The sequence below is a fragment of the Coregonus clupeaformis genome, unplaced genomic scaffold, assembly GCF_020615455.1.
Source record: "Coregonus clupeaformis isolate EN_2021a unplaced genomic scaffold, ASM2061545v1 scaf0162, whole genome shotgun sequence".
Classification (NCBI taxonomy): Eukaryota; Metazoa; Chordata; class Actinopteri; order Salmoniformes; family Salmonidae; genus Coregonus; species Coregonus clupeaformis.
In genome coordinates, this window is record NW_025533617.1 from 374,569 (window position 1) to 388,448 (window position 13,880).

A 13,880-nucleotide genomic window follows, 5' to 3' on the forward strand; every position below is an offset into this window, starting at 1 on the left:
GGTAGTGGTAGTGGTAGTAGTAGTAGTAATAGTGGTAGTAGTAGTAGTAGTAGTAGTGGTAGTGGTGGTAGTGAGTGGTAGTAGTAGTAGTGGTAGTAGTAGTAGTAGTAGTGTAGTGGTGGTAGTAGTAGTGGTAGTGGGTAGTGGTATTAGTGTAGTGGTAGTAGTAGTAGTAGTAGTAGTAGTAGTAGTAGTAGTAGTGGTAGTAGTAGTGGTAGTAGTGGTAGTAGTAGTAGTGGTAGTGGTAGTAGTGGTAGTAGTAGTAGTGGTAGTGGTAGTAGGTAGATTGGTAGTAGTAGTGGTAGTAGTAGTAGAGTGGTAGTGGGTAGTAGTGGAAGTAGTGGTAGAGGTGGTAGTAGTGGTAGTAGTAGTAGTAGTGGTAGTAGTAGTGGTGGTAGTAGTGGTAGTAGTGGTAGTAGTAGTAGTAGTAGAGGTGGTAGTAGTGGTAGTAGTGGTAGTAGTAGTAGTAGTAGTGGTAGTAGTGGTAGTGGTAGTAGTAGTGGTAGTATTGGTAGTAGTAGTGGTAGTAGTGGTAGTGGTGGTGTAGTGGTAGTAGTGTAGTAGTGGTAGTGTAGTGGTGGTGGTAGTAGTGGTAGTAGTGGTAGTAGTGGTAGTAGTGAGTAGTAGAGTAGTGGTAGTAGTGGTAGTAGTAGTAGTAGTAGTGGTAGTAGTAGTAGTGGTGGTATAGTGGTAGTATGGTAGTGGTAGTAGTAGTAGTGGTAGTGGAGTGGTAGTAGTGGTAGTAGTAGTGGTAGCAGTAGTAGTAGTGGTAGAGTAGTAGTGGTAGCAGTGGTGTAGTAGTGGTAGTAGCGGTAGTAGTGGTAGTGGGTAGTAGTGGTAGTAGTGGTGGTGTAGTAGTAGTAGTAGTAGTGGTGTAGTGGTAGTAGTAGTGGTAGTGGTAGTGTAGTGGTGGTAGTAGTAGTGGTGGTAGTGGTAGTAGTGTGTGTGGTAGTGGTAGTAGTAGTAGTAGTGGTAGTGGTAGTAGTAGTAGTGGTAGTAGTGGTAGTATTAGTGTTAGTAGTAGATGTAGAGGTGGTAGTAGTGGTAGTAGTGGTGGTTGTAGTAGTAGTAGTGGTAGTAGTGGTAGTGGTAGTAGTAGTGGTAGTATTGGTAGTATTAATAGTAGAGGTAGAGGTGGTAGTAGTGGTAGTAGAGGTGGTAGTAGTGGTAGTAGTGGTAGTAGTGGTAGTAGTAGTAGTAGTAGTAGTAGTAGTGGTAGTAGTGGTAGTAGTAGTGGTAGCGGTGGTAGTAGTGGTAGTAGTAGTAGTGGTAGCAGTGGTAGTAGTAGTAGTGGTAGTGGTAGTAGTGTGTGGTGGTGAGTATTATTAGTAAGGAAGTATGGTGGTAGTAGTGGTGGTGTAGTGGTGTAGTGTAGAGTGGTAGTAGTAGTGGTGGTGGTGTGTGGTGGTGGTAGTAGTGGTGGTGGTAGTGGTTGGTGGTAGTAGTGGTAGTAGTAGTAGTGGTAGCAGTGGTAGTAGTAGAAGTAGAGGCGGTAGTAGTGGTAGTAGGGGTAGAGTTGGTAGTAGTGGTAGTAGTAGTAGTAGTAATAGTAGTGGTAGTAGTGGTAGTAGTAGTGGTAGGGGTGGTAGTAGTGGTAGTAGTAGTAGTGGTAGCAGTGGTAGTAGTGGTAGTAGTGGTAGTGGTAGTAGTGGTAGTAGTGGTAGTAGTGGTAGTGGTAGTGGTAGTAGTATGGCAGTAGTGGTAGTAGTGGTAGCAGTTGTAGTAGTGGTGGTGGTAGTAGTAGTGGCGGTAGTGGTAGTAGTAGTAGTAGTGGTGAGTAGTGGTACTGGTAGTGGTGGTAGTAGTGGTAGTAGTGGTGGTAGTAATAGTAGTAGAGGTAGAGGTGGTAGTAGTGGTAGTAGTGGTAGTAGTAGAAGTAGAGGTGGTAGTAGTGGTAGTAGTGGTAGAGGTAGTAGTAGTGGTAGTAGTGGTAGTAGTAGTAGTAGTAGCAGTAGTGGTAGTAGTAGTGGTAGTAGTGGTAGGGGTGGTAGTAGTGGTAGTAGTAGTAGTGGTAGCAGTGGTAGTAGTGGTAGTAGTAGAAGTAGAGGTGGTAGTAGTGGTAGTAGTGGTAGAGGTAGTAGTAGTGGTAGTGGTAGAGGTTTTAGTAGTAGTGGTAGTAGTGGTAGAGGTGGTAGTAGTGGTAGAATTGGTAGTAGTAGTGGTAGTAGTGGTAGAGGTGGTAGTAGTGGTAGTAGTGGTAGTAGTGGTAGTAGTAGTAGTGGTAGTAGTAGAAGTAGAGGTGGTAGTAGTGGTAGTAGTAGTAGTGGTAGTAGTAGAAGTAGAGGTGGTAGTAGTGGTAGTAGTAGTAGTGGTAGTAGTAGAAGTAGAGGTGGTAGTAGTGGTAGTAGTGGTAGAGGTAGTAGTAGTGGTAGTAGTAGTAGTAGTAGTAGAAGTAGAGGTGGTAGCAGTGGTAGTAGTGGTAGAGGTAGTAGTAGTGGTAGTAGTGGTAGTAGTGGTAGTAGAGGTGGTAGTAGTGGTATCAGTGGTAGTAGAGGTAGTAGTAGTAGTAGTGGTAGTAATAGCAGTAGTAGTGGTAGAGGTGTTAGTAGAGGTAGTAGTAGTAGTAGTGGTGGTAGTGTAGTGGTGGTAGTAGTGGTAGTGGTAGTAGTGTAGTAGTGGTGGGTGGTAGTGGTGGTGTAGTAGTGTAGTGGTGTAGTAGTGGTAGTAGTGGTAGTAGTGTGGTAGTAGTAGTAGTAGTGGTAGTAGTGGTAGTAGTAGTGGTAGAGTGGTGTGAGAGGTGGTAGTAGTGGTGGTAGTAGTGGTAGTGGTGTAGCAGAGTGGTGGTAGTAGTGGTGGTAGTAGTAGTAGTAGTAGTAGTAGTAGTGTGGTAGTGTGGTAGTGGTGAGAGGTAGTAGTAGTGGTAGTGGTAGTAGTAGTAGTAGTGTGGTGGTAGTAGGGTAGTGTAGTAGGGTAGTGTAGGTAGTGGTAGGGTAGTGGTAGTAGTGGTAGTAGTGTAGTGGTAGTAGTAGTAGTAGTGGTGTGGTAGTGGTAGTAGTAGTGGTAGTAGTGGTAGTAGTGTAGTGTGGTAGTAGTGGTGTAGTGGTAGAGGTAGTAGTAGTGGTAGTGGTGGTAGTAGTGTGGTAGTAGTGGTAGTGGTAGTAGTGTGGTAGTAGTGGTAGGGTAGTAGTAGTGGTAGTAGTAGTAGTGGTAGTAGTGGTAGTAGTGGTAGTGGTAGTAGTAGTAGTGGTAGTGGTGGTGTGGTAGAGGGTAGTAGTGGTAGTGGTGTAGTTAGTAGTAGTAGTAGTAGGGGGTGGTAGTAGTGGTAGTAGTGGTAGTAGTAGTGGTAGTGGTGGTGTAGTGGTAGTAGTGTGGTAGTAGTGGTAGTGTGGTGGTGGTAGTAGTGGTAGTAGTAGTAGTAGTGGTTGTGGTAGTAGTAGTAGTGGTAGTGGTGGTAGTAGTGGTGGTAGTAGTGGTGGTGTAGTAGTGGTAGTGGTAGGTAGAGGTAGTAGTAGTGGTAGTGGTAGAGGTGTAGTAGTGTAGTGGTAGTAGTGTAGTAGTAGTAGTAGAATTGGTGTAGTGGTAGTAGTGGTAGAGGTGGTAGTAGTGGTAGTAGTGGTAGTAGTGGTAGTAGAGGTGGTAGTAGTGGTAGCAGTGGTAGTAGAGGTAGTAGTAGTAGTAGTAGTAGTAGTAGTAGTAGTAGTAGTAGTGGTAGTAGTAGTAGTAGTAGTAGTAGTAGTGGTAGTAGGTAGTAGTGGTAGTGGTGGTAGTAGTGGTGTGGTGGTGGTAGTGGTAGTAGGGTGTAGTAGTGTAGTAATGGTAGTAGTGGTAGTAGTGGTAGTAGTAGTAGTGGTAGTGGTGTGTAGTAGTAGGGTGGTAGTAGTGGTAGTAGTAGTGGTAGTGTGGTGGTAGTGGTGGTAGTAGTAGTAGGGTGGTAGTGGTAGTAGTAGTGGTGGTAGTAGTGGTAGTAGTGGTGGTAGTAGTGTAGTGGTAGTAGTGTGTGGTGTGTGGTAGTAGTGTGGTAGTGGTAGTGGTAGTAGTGGTGGTAGTAGTAGTAGTGGTGGTGGTAGTAGTGGTAGTAGTGCTTTGGTGGTAGTAGAAGTGTGGTAGTAGTGGTAGTAGAGTAGTAGTAGTAGTGGTAGTAGTAGTGGTAGTGGTGGTAGTTTAGGGGTAGTAGTGGTAGTAGTGGTAGTAGTGAGGTGGTAGTGGTAGTAGTAGTGGTGGTGGGTAGTAGTAGTAGTTAGTGGTATAGTGTGGTAGTAGTGGTAGCAGTAGTAGTGGTAGTAGTGGTGGTAGTAGTAGTAGTAGTAGTGGTAGTAGTGGTGGTAGTAGTGTAGTGTAGTAGTAGGTAGTGGTAGTGGTTGTGGTGCAGTGGTAGTAGTGGTAGTAGTGGTGGTAGTAGCGGTATTAGTAGTAGTAGTAGTAGGGGTGGTAGTAGTGGTGGTAGTGGTAGTAGTAGTGGTAGTTTGTGGTAGTAGTGGTAGTAGTGTAGTAGTGGTAGTGTATTAGTTGTGGTGTGGTAGTAGTGTGGTAGTAGTGGTAGTAGTAGTGGTAGAGTGTAGAGGTGGGTGGTAGTAGTGGTAGTAGTGGTAGTGTTAGCGTGGTAGTAGTGTAGTAGTAGTAGTAGTAGTGTTGTAGTGGTAGTGTAGTAGTGGTAGTAGTGGTATTAATGGTAGTAGTGGTAGTATTAGTGTTAGTAGTGGTAGTAGTGGTAGTATTAGTGGTAGTATTAGTGGTAGTAGTGGTAGTAGTGGTAGTATTAGTGTTAGTAGTGGTAGTAGTGGTAGTATTAGTGGTAGTATTAGTGGTAGTGGTAGAGGTGGTAGTAGTGGTAGAATTGGTAGTAGTAGTAGGAGTAGTAGTAGTGGTGTAGTGGTGTAGTGGTAGTGGTTGTGGTAGTAGTAGTGGTAGTAGTAATAGTGGTAGTAGTAGCAGTAGTTGTATTAGTGGTAGTGGTGGTAGTGGTATGAGTCTTAGTATTAGTAGTAGTGGTAGTAGTAGTAGTGGTAGTAGTGGTAGTAGTAGTGGTAGTGGTAGTAGTAGTGGTAGTAGTAGTGGTAGTGGTAGTGGTAGTGGTAGTGTTGGTAGTAGTAGTGGTAGTAGTGGTAGTAGTGTTATTGGTAGTAGTAGTGGTAGTATTAGTTGTATTGGTAGAGGTGTTAGTAGTGGAAGTAGTGGTAGAGGTGGTAGTAGTGGTAGTAGTAGTAGTAGTGGTAGTAGTAGAGGGGGTAGTGGTGTGTGGTGTTAGTAGTGAGTAGTGGTGGTGGTAGTAGTGGTAGTAGTGGTGGTTGTAGTAGTAGTAGTGGTAGTAGTGGTAGTGGTAGTAGTAGTGGTAGTATTAGTGGTACTGGTAGAGGTGGTAGTTGTGGAAGTAGTGGTAGAGGTGGTAGTAGTGGTAGTAGTAGTAGTAGTGGTAGTAGTAGTAGTAGAGGGGGTAGTAGTGGTAGTAGTGGTAGTATTAGTGTTAGTAGTAGATGTAGAGGTGGTAGTAGTGGTAGTAGTGGTGGTTGTAGTAGTAGTAGTGGTAGTAGTGGTAGTGGTAGTAGTAGTGGTAGTATTGGTAGTATTAATAGTAGAGGTAGAGGTGGTAGTAGTGGTGGTTGTAGTAGTAGTAGTGGTAGTAGTGGTAGTGGTAGTAGTAGTGGTAGTATTGGTAGTATTAATAGTAGAGGTAGAGGTGGTAGTAGTGGTAGTAGAGGTGGTAGTAGTAGTAGTAGTGGTAGTAGTGGTAGTAGTAGTGGTAGCGGTGTTAGTAGTGGTAGTAGTAGTAGTGGTAGCAGTGGTAGTAGTAGAAGTAGAGGCGGTAGTAGTGGTAGTAGGGGTAGAGTTGGTAGTAGTGGTATTAGTAGTAGTAGTAAGAGTAGTGGTAGTAGTGGTAGTAGTAGTGGTAGGGGTGGTAGTAGTGGTAGTAGTAGTAGTGGTAGCAGTGGTAGTAGTGGTAGTAGTGGTAGTATTAGTGGTAGTATTAGTGGTAGTGGTAGAGGTGGTAGTAGTGGTAGTAGTGGTGGTAGTAGTGGTAGCAGTTGTAGTAGATGTGGAGGTGGTAATAGTGGCAGTAGTGGTAGTAGTAGTAGTAGTGGTAGTATTAGTGGTAGTGGTAGCGGTGGTAGTAGTGGTAGTAGTGGTGGTAGTAATAGTAGTAGAGGTAGAGGTGGTAGTAGTGGTAGTAGTAGTATGTGGTAGTAGTGGTAGTGGTGGTGAGTGGTAGTAGTGTAGTGTGGTAGTAGTAGTAGTAGTAGCAGTAGTGGTAGTAGTAGTGAGTAGTGGTGTGGTGGTGTAGTGGTAGTAGTGGTAGTGGTAGTGGTAGTGGTAGTAGTGGTAGTAGTGTAGTAGAGGTGGTAGTAGTGGTAGTAGTGGTAGAGGTAGTAGTAGTGGTAGTGGTAGAGGTTTTAGTAGTAGTGGTAGTAGTGGTAGAGGTGGTAGTAGTGGTAGAATTGGTAGTAGTAGTGGTAGTAGTGGTAGAGCTGGTAGTGGTGTGTGTGTGTAGTGGTGGTAGTTGGTGTTGTGGTGTGTAGAAGTAGAGGTGGTAGTAGTGGTAGTAGTAGTAGTGGTAGTAGTGGTAGTAGTGGTGTAGTGGTAGTAGTGGTAGTAGTAGTAGTGGTAGTGTAGTAGTAGTAGTGGTGAAGGGTGGTGGTGTGGTAGGTGGTAGGAGTGGTGTAGTGGTAGTAGTGGTAGTAGTGGTAGTGGGTGGTGTGGTTAGGTGTGTAGTGGTAGTAGTAGTAGTAGTGGTAGTAATAGCAGTAGTAGTGGTAGAGGTGTTAGTAGAGGTAGTAGTAGTAGTAGTGGTAGTAAAAGCAGTAGTAGTGGTAGTAGTGGTAGTAGTGGTAGTAGGTGGTAGTAGTAGTAGTAGTAGTGGTAGTAGTAGAAGTAGAGGTGGTAGTAGTGGTAGTAGTAGTAGAGGTAGTAGTAGTAGTAGTAGTGGTAGTAGTGGTAGTAGTGTAGTGTAGTAGTAGTAGTGTAGTGTAGTAGTAGTGTGGTAGTAGTGGTAGTAGTGGTAGTAGTAGTAGTGGTAGTAGTAGTAGTAGTGGTAGTAGAGGTAGTAGTAGTAGTAGTAATGGTAGTAGTAGTAGTAGTGGTAGTAATAGTAGTGGTAGAGGTGTTAGTAGAGGTATTAGTGGTAGTAGTAGTGGTAGTAGTGGTAGTAGAGGTAGTAGTAGTAGTAGTGGTAGTAGTAGTAGTGGTGGTAGTAATAGTAGTAGTAGTGGTAGAGGTGTTAGTAGAGGTAGTAGTGGTAGTAGTAGTGGTAGTAGTAGTAGTAGTAGTGGTAGTAGAGGTAGTAGTAGTAGTAGTAATGGTAGTAGTAGTAGTAGTGGTAGTAATAGTAGTGGTAGAGGTGTTAGTAGAGGTAGTAGTGGTAGTAGTGGTAGTAGTAGTAGTGGTAGTAGAGGTGAGGAGCTCCCTAATGGTGACCTTCCCTCTTGCAGAGAACTCCTGGAGCCAGAGCAGGGAGATGGGTCCCTTGGAGTAGGGAGATGGGTCACAGTGAGTAGGGAGATGGGTTACAGTGAGTAGGGAGATGGGTCACAGTGAGTAGGGAGATGGGTCACAGTGAGTAGGAGATAGGTCAGTGAGTAGGGAGATGGGTCACAGTGAGTAGGGAGATGGGTCCCTTGGAGTAGGGAGATGGGTTACAGTGAGTAGGGAGATGGGTCACAGTGAGTAGGGAGATGGGTCACAGTGAGTAGGGAGATGGGTCACAGTGAGTAGGGAGATGGGTCACAGTGAGTAGGGAGAAGGGTTACAGTGAGTAGGGAGATGGGTCATAGTGAGTAGGGAGATGGGTCCCTTGGAGGTAGGGAGATGGGTTACAGTGAGTAGGGAGATGGGTCACAGTGAGTAGGGAGATGGGTCCCTTTGAGTAGGGGAGATGGGTCCCTTGGAGTAGGGAGATAGGTCACAGTGAGTAGAGATGGGTTACTGAGTAGGGAGATGGATCGCAGTGAGTAGGGAGATGGTCACATGTGAGTAGGAGATGGGTTACAGTGAGTAGGGAGATGGGTCCCTTGGAGTAGGGAGATGGGTTACAGTGAGTAGGAGATGGGTCACAGTGAGTAGGAGATGGGTCCCTTGGAGTAGGGAGATGGGTCCTTGGAGTAGGGAGATGGGTCAGCAGTGAGTAGGGAGATGGGTCACAGTTAGTAGGGAGATGGGGTCACAGTGAGTAGGGAGATGGTTCCCTTGGAGTAGGAGATGTGGGTCACAGTGAGTAGGGAGATGGGTTACAGTGAGTAGGGAGATGGTCACAGTGAGTAGGAGATGGGTCCCTTGGAGTAGGGGAGATGGGTCCCTTGGAGTAGGGGAGATGGGTCACAGTGAGTAGGAGATGGGTCACAGTTAGTAGGGAGATGGGTCACAGTGAGTAGGGAGATGGGTCCCTTGGAGTAGGGAGATGGGTCACAGTGAGTAGGGGAGATGGGTCACAGTGAGTAGGGGAGATGGATCACGGTGAGTAGGAGATGGGTCCCTTGGAGTAGGGAGATGGGTCACAGTGAGTAGGGGAGATGGGTCACAGTTAGTAGGGAGATGGGTCACAGTGAGTAGGGAGATGGGTACAGTGAGTAGGGAGATGGGTCAGCAGTGAGTAGGGAGATGGGTCGCAGTGAGTAGGGAGATGGGTCACAGTGAGTAGGGAGATGGGTCCCTTGGAGTAGGGAGATGGGTCACAGTGAGTAGGGAGATGGGTTACAGTGAGTAGGGAGATGGGTCACAGTGAGTAGGGAGATGGGTCCCTTGGAGTAGGGAGATGGGTCACAGTGAGTAGGGAGATGGGTCACAGTGAGTAGGGAGATGGGTCACAGTGAGTAGGGAGATGGGTCCCTTAGAGTAGGGAGATGGGTCACAGTGAGTAGGGAGATGGGTCACAGTTAGTAGGGAGATGGGTCACAGTGAGTAGGGAGATGGGTCACAGTGAGTAGGGAGATGGGTCACAGTGAGTAGGGAGATGGGTCACAGTGAGTAGGGAGATGGGTCACAGTGAGTAGGGAGATGGGTCACAGTGAGTAGGGAGATGGGTCACAGTGAGTAGGGAGATGGGTTGTCACGATCGTTGAACGGAGCAGACCAACGCGCAGCGTGATGAGCAAACATATTTTATTATCTTTAGTGATAATAATAACAAAACAACAAACGATAACGACACGTGAAGTCCTATGTTTAACACAACCAACACGGAACAAACCAAACGGAACAAGATCCCACAACTACTGTGGGAAAACAGCCTGTATAAATATGGCTCCCAATCAGAGACAACCAGCAACAGCTGACACTCGTTGCCTCTGATTGGGAACCACTCAGGCCAACATTGAAATACAATACATAGAATATACAACACAGAACAAGAACACATAGAATCTACACACCCTGGCTCAACATATAGAGTCCCCAGAGCCAGGGTGTGAAAGTACTCTCAAAGGCGGACTGCGACCGCGCCTCAACATAAACCAAACAGGGAGGGCTGGGTGGGCATTCCTCCTCCGTGGCGGTTCTGGATCAGCTTGCCCACCACCCTCCAATAATCCCCCCGTAGCGCCCCTGGGTCCGTTCTGGCCCCGCTGGCCGAGCTGGACTGGACATCGTAGGAGCGGATTGCTTAAGCTCCGGTGTGGAGCAGCTGACCGGTACCTGACCAGGCACAGTAACCCAGGCACGGGTTGTGCCGGGACTGGCGACGCGCACCCCTGGCTTGTGCGTGGAGCAGGAACGGGCGGACCGGGCTGGACGATGCGCACCCCCTGGCGATGCGTGGAGCAGCACGGGCGGACGGACCGACGTACGCACCCCTGGCTGGTGCGTGGAGCAGGAACGGGCCGGGCCGGGCTGGCGTCGCGAACCCCTGGCGGGTGCGTGAGCAGCACGGACCGGACCGGGCTGGCGACGCACCCCGGCTTGTGCGAGTGGCAGGAACAGGCCGGGCCGGGCTGGCGGCGCGCACCATTAGCTTGGTGCGGAGCAGGAACAGGCCGACCGAGCTGGCGACGCGCACCGAGGCTTGAGTGCGGGGCAGGAACGAGGCCGGGCGGGCTGCGGCAGCGCACCATTGGCTGATGCGGGGAGCAGGAACAGGCCGGGCGGGCTGGCTGGCACGCACCGTAGGCTTGGTGCGAGGGGCAGGAACAGGCCGGGCGGGCTGGCGGCGCGCACTCATCAACTTAGTGGGGAGCAGGAACGGGCCGGACCGGACTGGTGACGCACACCACTTGCTTAGTGTGAGGCGGGACTGGGTTTCGTCACAACCTCCGCTCCCTCAGCTGCCTACACAGTTCCTCTCGCCGTGCCTCTATTCTCACCTTCTCCTTATCGCCTCCAGTAGCTCCCACCTCTGCACCACTAACTCCTGCTCCCTCTGGGCCAATAGCCCCCTTAACCTGGTGGCCTCCTCCTAACCTCCCAATACGCCTGTAGCTGCCTCCTGCTGCCCCGTCGACCATGCCGTGTTCCCCCCTAAATTTTTTTGGGTTGCCTCTCGTCCGTCCGACGCAACTGACACTGTGACGCCGTTGCTCCTCTCTCCGTCGCGCCTCTACCGTCTCCTTCCATGGACGGCGATCCATCCCGGCCTGGATTTCCTCCCAGGTCCAGGACCCCTGCCCGTCCATTATCTGCTTCCACGTCCCAGGCTGCCTGCTCTGGACACGCTGCTTGGTCCTGGTATGGTGGGATCTTCTGTCACGATCGTTGAAAAGGGGAGCAGACCAAGGCGCAGCGTGATGAGCAAACATATTTTATTATCTTTAGTGATAATAATAACAACAAAACAACAAAAAGATAACGACACGTGAAGTCCTAGGTTTAACACAACCAACACGGAACAAACAAACGCGAACAAGATCCCACAACTACTGTGGGAAAACAGCCTGTATAAATATGGCTCCCAATCAGAGACAACCAGCAACAGCTGGCACTCGTTGCCTCTGATTGGGAACCACTCTAGCCAACATAGAAATACAATACATAGAATATACAACACAGAAAAAAGAACACATAGAATCTACACACCTGGCTCAACATATAGAGTCCCCAGAGCCAGGGTGTGACATGGGTCCCTTGGAGTAGGGAGATGGGTCACAGTGAGTAGGGGAGATGGGTCACAGTGAGTAGGGAGATGGGTCACAGTGAGTAGGGAGATGGGTCACAGTGAGTAGGAGATGGGTTACAGTGAGGTAGGAGATGGGTCGCAGTGAGTAGGGAGATGGGTCCTTGGAGTAGGGAGATGGGTTACAGTGAGTAGGGAGATGGGTCACAGTGAGTAGGGGAGATGGGTCCCTTGGAGTAGGGAGATGGGTCCCTTGGGTAGGGAGATGGGTCAGCAGTGAGTAGGGAGATGGGTTACAGTGAGTAGGGGGAGATGGGTCACAGTGAGTAGGGAGATGGTCACAGTGAGTAGGGAGATGGGTTACAGTGAGTAGGGAGATGGGTCCCTTGGAGTAGGGAGATGGGTTACAGTGAGTAGGGAGATGGGTCACAGTGAGTAGGGAGATGGGTCCCTTGGAGTAGGGAGATGGGTCCCTTGGAGTAGGGAGATGGGTCACAGTGAGTAGGGAGATGGGTCACAGTTAGTAGGGAGATGGGTCACAGTGAGTAGGGAGATGGTTCCCTTGGAGTAGGGAGATGGGTCACAGTGAGTAGGGAGATGGGTTACAGTGAGTAGGGAGATGGGTCACAGTGAGTAGGGAGATCGGTCCCTTGGAGTAGGGAGATGGGTCCCTTGGAGTAGGGAGATGGGTCACAGTGAGTAGGGAGATGGGTCACAGTTAGTAGGGAGATGGGTCACAGTGAGTAGGGAGATGGGTCCTTGGAGTAGGGAGATGGGTCACAGTGAGTAGGGAGATGGGTCACAGTTAGTAGGGAGATGGGTCACAGTGGTAGGGGAGATGGGTCACAGTTAGTAGGGAGATGGGTCACAGTGAGTAGGGGAGATGGGTCACAGTGAGTAGGGAGATGGGTCACAGTGAGTAGGGAGATGGGTCACAGTGAGTAGGGAGATGGGTCACAGTGAGTAGGGAGATGGGTTACAGTGAGTAGGAGATGGGTCACAGTGAGTAGGGGAGATGGGTCCCTTGGAGTAGGGAGATGGGTCGCAGTGAGTAGGGGAGATGGGTCACAGTGAGTAGGGAGATGGGTCACAGTGAGTAGGGGAGATGGGTCCCTTAGAGTAGGGAGATGGGTCACAGTGAGTAGGGAGATGGGTCGCAGTTAGTAGGGGAGATGGGTCACAGTGAGTAGGGGAGATGGGTCACAGTGAGTAGGGAGATGGGTCACAGTGAGTAGGGAGATGGGTCACAGTGAGTAGGGAGATGGGTCACAGTGAGTAGGGAGATGGGTCACAGTGAGTAGGGAGATGGGTCACAGTGAGTAGGGAGAAGGGTTACAGTGAGTAGGGAGATGGGTCATAGTGAGTAGGGAGATGGGTCCCTTGGAGTAGGGAGATGGGTTACAGTGAGTAGGGAGATGGGTCACAGTGAGTAGGGAGATGGGTCCCTTTGGAGTAGGGGAGATGGGTCCCTTGGAGTAGGGAGATGGGTCACAGTGAGTAGGGGAGATGGGTTACAGTGAGTAGGGAGATGGGTCACAGTGGTAGGGATGGTCACAGTGAGTAGGGAGATGGGTTACAGTGAGTAGGGAGATGGGTCCCTTGGAGTAGGGGAGATGGGTTACAGTGAGTAGGGAGATGGTCACAGTGAGTAGGGAGATGGGTCCCTTGGAGTAGGGAGATGGGTCCCTTGGAGTAGGGAGATGGGTCACAGTGAGTAGGGAGATGGGTCACAGTTAGTAGGGAGATGGGTCACAGTGAGTAGGGAGATGGTTCCCTTGGAGTAGGGAGATGGGTCACAGTGAGTAGGGAGATGGGTTACAGTGAGTAGGGAGATGGGTCACAGTGAGTAGGGAGATGGGTCCCTTGGAGTAGGGAGATGGGTCCCTTGGAGTAGGGAGATGGGTCACAGTGAGTAGGGAGATGGGTCACAGTTAGTAGGGAGATGGGTCACAGTGAGTAGGGAGATGGGTCCCTTGGAGTAGGGAGATGGGTCACAGTGAGTAGGGAGATGGGTCACAGTGAGTAGGGAGATGGATCACGGTGAGTAGGGAGATGGGTCCCTTGGAGTAGGGAGATGGGTCACAGTGAGTAGGGAGATGGGTCACAGTTAGTAGGGAGATGGGTCACAGTGAGTAGGGAGATGGGTCACAGTGAGTAGGGAGATGGGTCACAGTGAGTAGGGAGATGGGTCACAGTGAGTAGGGAGATGGGTCACAGTGAGTAGGGAGATGGGTCCCTTGGAGTAGGGAGATGGGTCACAGTGAGTAGGGAGATGGGTTACAGTGAGTAGGGAGATGGGTCACAGTGAGTAGGGAGATGGGTCCCTTGGAGTAGGGAGATGGGTCACAGTGAGTAGGGGAGATGGGTCACAGTGAGTAGGGAGATGGGTCACAGTGAGTAGGGGAGATGGGTCCCTTAGAGTAGGGAGATGGGTCACAGTGAGTAGGGAGATGGGTCACAGTTAGTAGGAGATGGGTCGCAGTGAGTAGGGAGATGGGTCACAGTGAGTAGGGAGATGGGTCACAGTGAGTAGGGAGATGGGTCACAGTGAGTAGGGAGATGGGTCACAGTGAGTAGGGAGATGGGTCACAGTGAGTAGGGAGATGGGTCACAGTGAGTAGGGAGATGGGTTGTCACGATCGTTGAACGGAGCAGACCAACGCGCAGCGTGATGAGCAAACATATTTTATTATCTTTAGTGATAATAATAACAAACAACAAACGATAACGACACGTGAAGTCCTATGTTTAACACAACCAACACGGAACAAACCAAACGGAACAAGATCCCACAACTACTGTGGGAAAACAGTCTGTATGAAATATGGCTCCCAATCAGAGACAACCAGCAACAGCTGACACTCGTTGCCTCTGATTGGGAACCACTCTGGCCAACATTGAAATACAATAC